Source organism: Sminthopsis crassicaudata, chromosome 2 (genome assembly GCF_048593235.1).
Source record: "Sminthopsis crassicaudata isolate SCR6 chromosome 2, ASM4859323v1, whole genome shotgun sequence".
In the NCBI taxonomy this organism is placed as follows: Eukaryota; Metazoa; Chordata; class Mammalia; order Dasyuromorphia; family Dasyuridae; genus Sminthopsis; species Sminthopsis crassicaudata.
This window is the reverse complement of record NC_133618.1, coordinates 519,054,784-519,067,718: the sequence shown is the minus strand read 5'-3', so window position 1 is coordinate 519,067,718 and position 12,935 is coordinate 519,054,784. Positions and strand designations below refer to the sequence as shown.

At 38.4% G+C, this 12,935-nt stretch overlaps 1 long non-coding RNA gene across 2 annotated transcripts in view; it reads left to right on the top strand.

The window, feature by feature from the left end:
• Window positions 1-12,935, top strand: part of LOC141557962 (uncharacterized) — a 56,328-nt gene that overhangs the window by 32,886 nt on the left and 10,507 nt on the right. Inside the window, exons 2-3 of one of the 2 annotated variants that reach the window (XR_012486927.1) lie at window positions 4,868-4,944; window positions 8,314-9,927. This is a non-coding gene — a long non-coding RNA (uncharacterized LOC141557962). Of the gene's footprint in view, window positions 1-4,867; window positions 4,945-8,313; window positions 9,928-12,935 lie in introns of those variants that run through there. The other variant, XR_012486928.1, reaches the window with a different exon arrangement.

Genomic DNA, 12,935 nt, shown 5'->3' with positions numbered 1-12,935 from the left:
CCCGAAGACCCCGGGTGGAACTATGAGGAGGGGAGTGGGGACAGAGAGGAGGAGAGTGGGGACAGAGAAGAGGGGAGTGGGGACAAAGAGGAGGGGAGTGGGGACAGAGAAGGGAAGTGGGGACCAGAGAGGAGGGGAGTGGGGACAGAGAGGAGAGGAGTGGGGACAGAGAGGAGGGGAGTGGGGACAGAGAGAAGGGGAGTGGGGACAGAGAGGAGGGGAGTGGGGACAGAGAGGAGGAGAGTGGGAACAGAGAAGGGGAGTGGGGACAGAGAGGAGGGGAGTGGGGACAGAGAGGAGAAGGATCATCTCCTAACCTGCCCCATTGAAGGAATGAAAAAGGGGAATAAAAAGCAGGTGAACTACAAGAAACTTGGAGAAATTACCCAAGCAGCTGATGAGAATCCTGCTTTATTTCAGGGTCACCTTGTAGAGGCTATTAGGAAATACACTAACCTGGACCCCACTTCCCCAGAGGGGATTACTGTCCTTGCCATGCATTTTATCAACCAGTCTTCCCCAGATATAAGATGAAATCTGCAGAGATTGGCTCTAGGACCCCCAGACTCCTAGGACTCAATTCTTAGAAGTCGCCTTTGGGGTATGTAATGACAGGGATTGGGAGGAGGATGGAAAGACCGGAGCAAAGAGCAGATAGCAGTCACAATTTCTGGCTACTGCTATTTCCCATGAGCTCCAAAGTTTGTGCTTCAGATGCAGTCAGCACGGCCACTGGGCAAGGAATGGCCCTTACCCTGAATACAAACAGGAAGGACACTGAAAGAGCGATTGCCCAGAGAAGGGGAGGACCACAGTCTTCAGCTTTGCCCTCTAGGCCTCTCCAGACTTGGATAGGCAAGCCCCTGGACCTGGTCCCCCTTCCTTCATCAGCAAAGCCAAGCTGCCCAGGGTAATTTTGGCCCTAAAAAGTGGGATGGAAGCTTCTTTTTGTTCTGCTCCAGCATTCAGGTCCTACTTGCCCCTCCCTCCTAAAGTGATGGGAATTGAAGGGAGACATAGAAATTATTTGGAAACCCTCCCCCTGCCTTGCCAGTTTGGAGACCTCATGTTTCCACGTTCTTTTCTAACTATCCCTTCCTGTCCTAGCCCATTGATAGGTATAGATTTGATAATGAAACTGGGAGCCCAGTTCTCTCTGCTCTCCAGATAATCTCCAGATAATCTCTTTCCTAATTTTAGGATTATTGCTGGACCCCTCTATGACTCTATCCAAGGTCCTGATAACCTTCCTCTTGAATGGGGATCTGGGTAGATCAATGCTTTTAAAACTCTGAAAACCAAACTGTCCTCCACCCTCGCTTTGCCTAATTTACAGAAATCTTTCACTCTGTATGTAGATGAGAGGCGTGGGCAGGCATTGAGGGTTCTCACTCAGTCTCTAAAACCTGATTCCAGACCTGTGGCTTATTTCTTAAAGAAGCTGGACTCAGTTTCCCTAGGATGGCCTTCCTATCTCGGAGCAGTAGCTGCCACAGCCCTGTTGATAGAGGAAGCCTCCAAACTAACCTTGGGACAGCCATTAGAGGTTCTAAACCCTCACAGAGTTCAAAGCATTCTAGAAGCCAAAGGACATCAGTGGCTCTCAAGTGGGAGACTTACTAGGTATCAGGCTTTCCTGCTAGATATCCCTGATGCGTCTCTCCAGAGTCTGTCACACTCCAAATCCTGCCACTCTTCTCCCTGACGTCTCTCAAACGGGAGAGATTGTCCATAATTGTGAGGAAGTTATAGATTCCGTCTATTCCAGCAGACCTGACTTAAAGAACACTCCCTTTGAGACTTTTGTACAGAAATTGAAGCTCATTGCATTAAGCAGAGCTTTAGAACTGGGGAAGGGGATGAGAGTCAATATTTACACGGATTCCAAATATGCTTTTCATATTTTGCATGCTCACAGAGCTAGTTGGAAAGAAAGGGGCTTGTTGACAGCAAAAAAACTCTCCCATTAAACATGCGGGAGAAATTCTGCATCTATTGCAAGCTGTCTGTGAACCTAGAGAGGTCTCGGTCATATTTTGTAAGGGGTACCAGAAGGAAGATTCACCTTAGGCTAAAGAAAACAGACTGGCAGATTTAGCTGCCAGAGCTACTGCTCTTTCATCATTGATAGCTTTTTTAATTCCCCAGGTGCCCGATTCTTTTGTTCCTCCCTGTAACTCGCAGGAAACAGCTCGTGCAAAAGAACAGGTTATAGGCTTTCCCCCTTTGCTTGGTTTCAAACAAAGTGCGTTTTCACTGGCCACAAGCTAGAAGAAACAAACAAACAGGTGGGCTGGGCTTCAGGTAAACCCTGAGGGAGCTGTTAAGCCCCCATCTCTCCTGAAGCCAGTCCAGAGGAGAGGCGTACCCTGGTGAGGATTGGCAACTAACTAGACTTCACGCATATGCCCCCTTGTAGAGGTTTTAAACTGCTTTTGGTATTTGTTGATATATTCACTAACTGGTTGGAGTCTTGCTTTCTAGGACTCCTTCCTTAAAGCTTCTGCATAACTTCTTGAAAAGTGGAGCTGTCTGTGCTCTAGTCAACACCTCTTGCTGTGTGTACATTAACAACTCAAAGTTGAGCAGCTTTTCACACCCCACCCAGTCCTCCTTTGGGTAGAGTTCCTGGATTATTATCCTTATGCTCATATTTGGTCTCTGCATTTTCAGATTGCTTGTGAGATTTGTTTCCTCTAGGCTCCAAACTGCCAACTTCCGACTTCTCTTAAAACTAGGGGATCCTGAGACAACTGAAGTACAAACTTCACATCCACTGAATACTTCTGCTTTCAGATCTCGATTCTCCTTCCTAGCCACCCCCCACCCCCTTCTACACCCATTTCCAGCAAGAAGTAGCTAGATTGACATCAAGGACCCTTTCCCAAAAGAATTTGTCCTTATTGTCTGAGGGGGGAGTTGAAGCAGGGAAAGCAGACAGCCCAATATGTAAATGACATCCTCTAGAGAAAAATTCCTTTCTAATACAAACTTACAGTTTCTGGAGAAACTCCTTTGTTATACAAACTTCTCCATATCCTATGAAAACTGAAAAGTCTTATCAGATACAAATCCTGTTCTATTATCCTGTTGTGTATAAAATAAAAATCTCAAGCCATGCCTCCTTGCAATATGATTTCTCTCTGGAAGCATATTGCCCGCCACAACATCTTGGTGTTCTTTTCTAATCAATAAAGACTTTCTTGTCACAGCTTTGAGTAGGTGAATTCTTTCACCATGAATCCGGTCTTGGCACTTTGGAGGGAGAAGGAGAGAGACAGACAGACAGGCAGAAAGAAACCACAGACCCATCTCTGCCAGTATCCCACCCTCTTCATAGTTACTATCTCAATCGAGGGGGGGGGGGCTAAAGCCAGTTTGAACTGATGGTTTTATTTTTTAATTTACTTAAATTTTCTTTTTTGGTATTTATACCTTGTAAATTTAGTAAGGACCTACAAATTAGGACTTGATTTATTATTTTATTGTCTAGGCCAGAAGGGTCAAATTGAGCCCTTTGTGCCCCACCCAGAAGAAAATATAATTGGAAAATGTTTAAAATAACAGTATGCAACCACAGGGATATTTTTGGTTGACTATGTCACCTTAATCTAGTTTTAAATGAAAGGAGAAAATATGAATTTAAACTTAAAAATGTGTCATAGATATGTTTTCTGGAGAGCCAGTTGTTAATCATTTACAAGCATACCACTGATATCAACATTGCAATTTTGTTTAAAAATCTTCCACAACTAAAAAAGTATTCCTCTCTGTTGGAGCCCTTGAAGGTGGAAGGCAGCTGCGATGAGCAGTTTCCTTAGAATGAGAATACATTTCTTTGCTTTTGGTTTGGCTTCCTTTCTTTGACCCACCAGTCATTTTGTTCTTCTGGCTCGAGAAGATTCCTTCATACCTTTAGCCTTATTCCTGTACTTTATTTCAGTTTTCTTCCCTTTCCTGTAAATCTGGATGAGCCTGTGGGGCCCAGGTCCTTTTGCCTGCTTCAGTCCCAGAGTGAGCCATCACTCTATTCTGCTAGCCCTGGATCTTACTGCCTTTTCAGGCCCTTGCCCCTGACAGTTTTGATTGGGGTGATAAGTCCTATTCTCATCCGTCCTATTGGAGCTTCCAGGGGCCAATGTTGCTTCAGTCTAGGCCTGAAACCTGGAGCTCTCCCGCATCCTACATCCCTGAGAAGTTGGGAGGCTTTAGCTGGGCTTGCCTTCTTTTGGTCCATGATACACCCACCTTAATTGCCATCATCTGAGGTGTGGTTTGGATTAGGTCCAGGCATCCTCTGCTGCTGTTGTTTGACTTTATTAAATCTTGTTTTCATCTGACCCTCTTCTTTATTATTCTTGATGTAGTTTTTCCAGGGTACTGTTATAGTTGATTAAAAAAAAGTTTTTATATCTCTTTACATTTTATGTCTTTATATTTCATTTTATTGGATTAAAAAAATATTGACAATCATTGTTTTATATATTGCCTTCATTTTCTAATGGCTTTCATTTCTCTACTAGAGTGTCCTCCCTTATTATGACAAAAAAGATAGTTTAAAATAGGTAATGGACATGTCTCAATCTGAAAGGGAATGCTGTGTTCCACAAGCATAGTCTCCTGTGAAGAAGACTTTTCTTTTACTCTATAAGGCCATACTTGGATATTATAATTACTTCATATTCATTTTTTTGTGGTGGTTTTCCTCTTTTTACTGTTGTTCTAATCATTGTACACTTAATTTCCCAATTATTTCATTTTGTGTCAGTTTTCTTTTTGTAATTCTTATATTTGGGTCAAGAAAGGAAAAAGTAATGAATCAATTTCCTATATTACATGATAACTTTTAAAAAATTAAACTTTACAGATAGCAACAAAGTCGACCATTTGCATGAATAATGAAGAATAGAAAAAAAAGAATTGTAAGTGAACTGTAAATCTCAGGTATGTATAGCACATAATAAACATACTGTAATTTCAATTTTGTTTTGATTATTGTATCTCTTCCTAGTTTCTCCCTACTTTCTTCTGGATATTTACTCAAATTACCAAGTAATTATTTTTAATAATCTTTTATTTGCTAATATCTTTTTTGAAATCACTATCTCTAACCTTTCTTTTTCTATTGATTGATGTGATGATGTGACTTTCTATTAATGTGGTCTGTTAATTTTTAAATTTGCCTTATATTAAATCAACCTGGAATTCCTGGAGTAAATCTAATCTTGTCATAGTGTATAATTTTTAAAATATTTTTATTGACTCTTTTCTGAAATCTTATGCAATGCTTTTGTGCTGATATATGTTAGAAATACTGGTATATAGTTTTATGTCAGTACCTCATCCCTTCCTGGTATAGGTATGAAGACCATATGTTTTATAGAAGGAAGTTGGTAGGATCCTTTTTTTACATATTATTTTCAAACATTTCTAATACTGGAATTTTTCTTTAAATTTTTGATAGGTCATTTGTGAATTCATGCAGTTTTTTTCCTTTTGGAGTTCTTTTATGGATTTTCAAGTTTTTTTTTCTGAAGTTATTAAAGGTTTTTATTTTTTAATGTGTTAATCTGGGTACTTGATATTTTTGTAAAGGTTCATTCATTTCATTTAAATTACCAGTTTTGCTGGTATGTAACTAAGTAAAATAATTTCTAATTTTTTTTTACTATTTTATGTTTCATTATTGACAAAGGAGTTTTAGTTCTTTATCACATTAGTTAACTAATTGTATTCATTCCCCCCCAAAGAAACTCTTAGCATTTTATTGATTTAAGTTTTTCTATATTATGTGTTTAGTTTTAAAATGTATTGTTTTGCTAGTTTTTCTTATTTGCATGCCAAACTGATTGATCTATCCTTTTCTTTTTTTTGTGAATGAAAATGGTTAGAGAAATACATTTTCCCCAAGGACTTCATTGATTGCGTTTCTAAAATTTTGGCCGCTTGTCTCATTGTTCCCAATTGTTCCTTGTAATCCCGTTGACTTTTTTTTGAATATTTAGATACCATGTCATTTGGTGCATATATTTTATTTACTGACATTTACAATTTGATACAGATGACAAACGTGAGATGGTTCTTTCCCCACCCTTGTGTTTTTATATTCTCATGTAGTCTAATTTTGAGGCATTGTAAGTTTCTTACCCTTCTTTTTTCCTTGTATATTACTTTGTTAGTCCTTTTATTTTCTTTCTTAAATCTAAGAAAGAACTTAACCATAGCCAATCCCTATGATAATATATTTAACTCTGAAATCCTTGAAAGCCCCCAGTTTTGTAGACACTTTAATCTCCTCACATTATTCAGATGTTAGCATTTTATTATAATTCAACTCCTTAAAATTACCTCAAATTTAAATACTTTTCTAGGTTTCTTTTAACATCTATACTGATGTTTCAAAACTGCCTTTTTTTTTTTTAATCAGGAATACTTGAAAAGTCCCCTATTCCATTAAAAAGCCATTTCCGAAATCTATCCCCATCAGATGATTCATACTGAGTAATTCATACTGATCACTGAGTGAGCTCTTGAATGTATGACTTTATCTTTGGCCTTTTAAAATACTACATTCTTTCTTTTAGTTTAATTAATCAGAGTCCTGAATTATCCTGACATTGTTCCTTAGTGCTCTCTGGCTTTTTCTACCTCTCTGAGCTCTTCCTGAGGACTTCACAAGAATTTGTGTTTTGATCTTCCCTGTTGCCATAGTAGCTTTCTAAGATCAGGCCTCTTTTTTGTTTTAGCTAACGGTCAAAAGTTGAGCTCTGCTCTTAAGGAGCAGAAGCCACTGTTGTCAAGCACCAGCTTTCCTTGTGGGGGCTTTGGGGGCTTGTGGTTTGTCCAGGCACTGGGCTGGCCCGGGGGCTTGCACTTTGTCTTCTACTTGAACTGGAAATCCAGCCTCACAGCTGGCCTGCTCAGCCAGGATCAAGCTGTGGCTCAAAGAGCCTCCACTGACTTGCCTGCACCCAGCTGTGCTGGACTGCACTTCCCCTTTTTATCCAAGTGAGACAGACCTTTCTTGAAGTTCTTCTAAGTTCTCTTAAGCTGCAAAGTCATTTCACTCAACTTTTGTGGGTTCTGCCATGCTGGAATCTTTTTAGAGACTTGATTTAACATTATTTCTGAGGGAAACTGGGAAAAGTTCAGGCAACTTCTTGGCTTCTCTCCACCATCTTGGCTCTATGCATCTACTGTCTGGCTTTTAATGGTATTTTTTCTTTAGCCTAGAAACTTTGGGATAACTAACATTACTGAATTTTCAGTTTGGGGATTCCTTTCAGGAGATAAACAGTAAATCCTCTCATTTTGTTCTCTGCTTTTGGAAGATCTTCTGTGTGTGCACTTAAATATATCTAGATTTTTTGATTTTAGTTTTAATGATAATGCTTAGATTAGTCCTCTTCAATCTGTTTTCTATATTACTTGATTTTTAATCATGTATGTTTTATATTTTTTTCTTTTTTTCTCATCTTTTTACCTTGTTACTAATTTTTTTTTTCTGGAGTTATTGAATTCTCATTCAGTTCAATTTTTAAAATCTATTATTGGGTAAGATTATCCATCTTTTGTTCTCTTATTTTCCTTCTATATTTCCTAAGAGCTCTTATTTTTAATTCTAATTTGATTTTTCCCCAAATTTGCTTTATCACTTCTAGCCATCCTTATATAACCCTTATGATGAAACTACTTTTGACTTGGGATATTATTTATGCTTGTAATCCAACTAATATTGAAGTAAGAGAATTGGAATACTCCTTGATCCCCATTTCTACTTCTAGGTTCCCTACCCCATTCTATTCCCATTCCACTATTTCTATCCATGAGTAACCTCTCTTCCTTTGCAATTCACACTATTTCCATCTACCTTCCAGTCAAAATCCTAGTAGCTATTATTTATACACCCCTGGGTTACTTTTTTTGCAATGAGTTTCTTAACTGATTCTCCATTTTTCTTTCCTCCCACTCCTGCCTTCAAAGGGGACTTCAACAAAGAAACTTGACTTTTACTTCAATTACCCCAAATATTCCATTCTTTACCCTGGTCACTTCTGAAAAGCAGCTTATCTTCTCTACCTCAGCCATATAAGAAGTAGTAAGACAGACTTTTGCTCTTTCCATAACCTACAAATGTACTGCCTCAATATTAAGGAATTCCAAAATCTCCTTCCAAAATCTGACTTCTCACCTTTCCTCCTGCCTTCCTTTACAAAATCTGCTCTTCATTCACATTATGATCTCCAATTCCTTGATTCCTTTTTTCTCAGAACATCTTCCCTCACTTAAACACCCTCTCCTCTCCTTTTTTAGCTCTTGCAAGCTTCAGATTCTGAAGGGCTTAAACAAGAATGGAACTGCCTGACATTCACTTCTGAAGCCTGCCCAGCCCTATGAGAAGGACTGCAGAGGCCTTCAATGGGAACAGATCCGACCAACCCACACTTCTGCCTCTTGCCCTATCCTCCCCTCCACAGCATATATTGGAGAGCTCAGATTTGATAGAACTGACCACTTCAAGGCATCCAACTTTCTCTGCCCCATCACCTTTCAGGGGTTCTTCCACCCACTCAAGATCTGGGTTGAGGGGAAATATTAACTAGAACTTAGTTGATTCTTGTGCCAAGAAGAACATCAAGGAAATTAACTTTAATTCCTACTTATCTTGGGAAGAATGAAGTGAGCTAGATCAGTAGAATGGAATTCTGTCTCCTCTGACAGCACAGCCACATAAAAAAAGCCTTGCCTTTCCCTGATTTCTTTGCTATATTATACCCTTTCTAGAAGGAAGGAAAATCTAGTAACTGGTGAGGAACCTCAAACTTAGCAAGATTTTCATTGATTATTTTTCAGGGGACATCTTAAAAAAAGATGAAACAATTCAAAATGTCTAGAGAAATTACTTGCCCTCAGGGATGCCAACCTCTCTCTTGCTCCTTACTGTCCTTAACCTCTCCACTCTGCCCCCCATGTAAGGCTTAAGAGAAAGCAAAATCTCTCCAGTTTTAAGACTTGATTCCAAAGAGCTGAAGGTGAGAGGTAGCTGTGCATACTTCATCCATGTTGGAACAGTGAAGGTACAAAGGTGCATTTGGAGACTTACTGGATTTGGTCCTGTTCTCCAGTTAAAAACTTTGGATTCTTCTGGTAGAGCTCCAAGGATAAATAGTATAATTTTCCCAAATCCTAGCAGAACTACCATAATCCTGAACCAAATCCACCGAGGAGAATCCTGCCAGAAGGTAGGGATAAGGTAACAGTAAAAGACTTGTTTTTCCTCCTTGTTCCATTATGGGGTCCTCACCCTAGATTTCCTGTGTGTCAGCTGCAGTGAAATCTAATGGGAGATTTCACAAGACAATTTTTTGGTAAGAACATGGTGGACATGATATATAATTAAAAACAGGGGAAAAAAAGATTAGTCAGAAGATTGAAGGGGCTACTAGTGAAACAACCCCTGATTTCTGGGTATTCTGTGGTGATTCTGTCCTGCATTAAGTTAACCAGACAAAGACTGACTGTACAGTGAGTGCCCTGCTCTGCCCTTTGCCTATGACTGCTGTGGGTGGAATACACACCTTGAGACAGGGAACATTGCACTCCCTAACCTAATCTGAGGCACTAGTCCATCACTCTGATCAGGCACATCTCACCTACCAATTCTCACTATCTCTTAGGTGTCCTAATTTCTTATTGTCCTAATCCTTGTGATACTGAATTTTCAACTACCTAAAGTTAGCCACCCTTCTTCCCCAATCCTGATTTTCTTTAGTCTCCATCCCCCTCAACCCCATCCATTCTTTGTTATTGTCCAGCTCCATCATCTCTTTCCATTGTGTCCTTCAAAATTAGGCATCTTTGATGGGCATCGGGAGTAGATGGCTTCTGAGTTGCTTTGATTGTGTGACATGCACATAGATAAGTGAAATACATAATATTTTATGATAAATATATTAGATATTTTCAAAATAAAATACCATGTAGGGGAGATTATCAGGATGGGAGATTTCTCAGTTATTCTAGACTTGCAAGGGTTGGCGAGCTATATAGGCCACATCTGGCCCATTGCCAGTTTTTCCATATACTCCTTTACATTTTAAAATTTTCATTGCATTTAAAGACGTGAAAACCATTATTAGCTGGTGATTGTTATCTTTTGGGTCATAGTTTGCCAACTTCTGCTCTAAAGGTCCTTTAGACCTAATTTAACAATAGAAAGAAAACACATGTGAATGTGAAAATAATTTTTAAGATTTATTTCTAAAAGATGGAGGTGACAACACACATCTCTCCCTGAGAAAAAGAACGCACAAATATTGGGAGTGCCACAAATTATCAGAGATAATTTCAAAGATCACCAGAAAAAGGTCTATTTCCTTTGGAAATGGGAAGGAGGCAGCCAATGCAACCAGCTAAGTGCAAATGTCATCTCAGACGGCTCAGAGTCCCAGGGCAGTACAGACTCAGCGTGGTGGTGCAAACTCTACAGAGCAAAGAATTTATGGGAGGAAACAGACCAGAAAAGGTCTGTTTCAATCTGAAATGGGAAGGATGCAACAAAACACAAACAGCTGACCACAATCGCCAGCTAAGACAGTGTAGAGCCTGAAGCATTGTAGACACCACCTGGCAGAGAATCTCCACAAGGAGGAATATAGTGCTGACCACTCTGCCCTGGTTACAAGCCAGTACATCAGCAGAGAAGTTCTAAAACATCCAACACAAACACAAAAAATCAATAATGAACCCCTAAATGCCCAGAGTGAATCAGCATTGACTCAGCGCAGCTATAGTTGCTTGGAAAATCTCTCCCATCCTAAAGGCAGACCTTAATTTAAAAAAATAAAATGAGTAAAAAAGTAAAGAGCACTCTGACATTAGACAGATTTCATTGTAAAAAAGAACAGATTTCAAACTTTGAGGAGACTAAAAAGCAGATTGTCTCCAGAAGAAGCCCCCAAAGGTGATATAACTTGGTCCCCATCACACAAGGCTCTTCTAGAAGAAATTAAAAAGGATCTTAAAAGAGAGCTAGAAAAAAAATGGGGAAAGGGAATGAAAACTTTGAAAGAGGGTTTGGAAAAGGCAACACAAAATAAGATTTAGTGAAATGGAAAAAAACATATAACTCATTAAAAGATGGATTTGATAAAATGGAAAAAGAAATCAACTCCCAGAAAAACAGAATTTGTGAAACAGAAAAAGAAAATGGCTCCTCAGATTTTGTGAAATATAAAAAGAAAATGACTCCTTAAAAAACAGAATTTGTGAAGTGGAAAAAGAAAATGACTCCTTAAAAACAGAATTTGTGAAATGGGGAAAAACAATTCCATAGAACAAAACAACTTATTTAAAAATTTAACTGGACAAATAGAAAAATATGTTTTAAAAAAAGAAAAAAGTAAATGACTCAATAAGATGACAAGAATCAAGTCAAAATGAAAAAATTAAAAAATGTAAAATACCTAATTGGGAAAACAACCTCCCTGGGAAATAGATCTAGGAGAGACAATCTAAAGATTATTGAACACCCTGAAATACATGATGAAAAAAAGAGCTTAGACAATCTTTCAGGAAATCATCAAAAAGAACTGTCTGGATATCATAGAAACAGAAGGTAACATGACCTTTGAAAGAATTCACTAAACTCCTGAAAGAGACCCTAAAATTAAAACCCCAAGGAATATCATGGCTAAATTTGAGAACTATTGGGCCAAGGAAAAAAATATAAGCAGCTAGAAAGAAACAATTCAAATACCAGCGGGTCATATTACGTATTATTAGCAGCTTCCACTTTAAAGGATTGAAGGGCCTAAAATCTTGATATTCTGAAAGGCAAAGGATCTTGGAATGCAGCCAAAAATAAATTACCTGCTAAATTAAGCATTTTCTTTCAGGGAAGAAGATGGACATTCAATGAAACTGGTGAATTCTATGTAATTTTGATGAAAAGACCAAAGTTAAATAAAAAATTTGACCTCCAAATATAGAACTCAAGAGAAGAATAAAAAGGTAAAAAGAAAAAAAAATACCTCTTGAGAACCATATTTCTGTTATGGGTATACATTGAGAATATATGTATAATCTGAGTTTACTGTTATAATATAAAAAAAAGAAATTAAAGATGAATAGGGGATTGTAACAGGAAAAAAAAGAAAGTGGAGGTAAAATAAGGGAAATTACATTTCAGGAAGGGGCAAAAAAGCCCATTATAATTGAGGGGGAAAAGGGAGGGTGATGAATATTGTGTGACTCTCATTTTCATCAGATTTGGCCAGAAGAAAGAATATTAGATATATTTGATTTCACTGAGAAACATCTCTCATTTTATAGAAAGATGGGAGGGGAAAGGGGAGAAGGGAAGGGGTAGGCTAAATAGAAAGGAAAAGAGAAATATTACGGGAAAGGTATAAAAAAGGGAGTCTCTAAAGAGGGAAGATTGTTTGAGGCAAGTAGTTCTCATAATTTAAATACTGGGGAGGAGGGAAAAGGGAAAAGGAAAGAGAAAAGTATAATTTGGGGTTAGTAAGATGGCAGAAAGTACAGAATTAGTAGTTCTAACTAAATGTAAATGGGGTAAACTCTCCCTAAAACATGAGCAGATAACCAGACTGAATTAAAAGCCAGAATCCCACAATATGTTGAAAGAAACACATTTAAAGCCGAGTGATACATACAGAGTAAAGGTAAAAGGCTAGAGTAGAATCTATTATGCTTCAGTTGAAATAAAAAAAAAAAAAGCAGGGGTAAGATGTAGGATCAAGAAAAAGCAAAAATTGATCTGATTAAAAGAGATAAGGAAAGAAACTATATCTTACTAAAGGGTACCATAGATAATGAAGCAATATCAACATTAAACATATGCACCAAGTGGTTTAGCATCTAAATTCCTAAAGGAGAAGTTGAGAGTTGCAAGAAGAAATAGACAGAAAAAC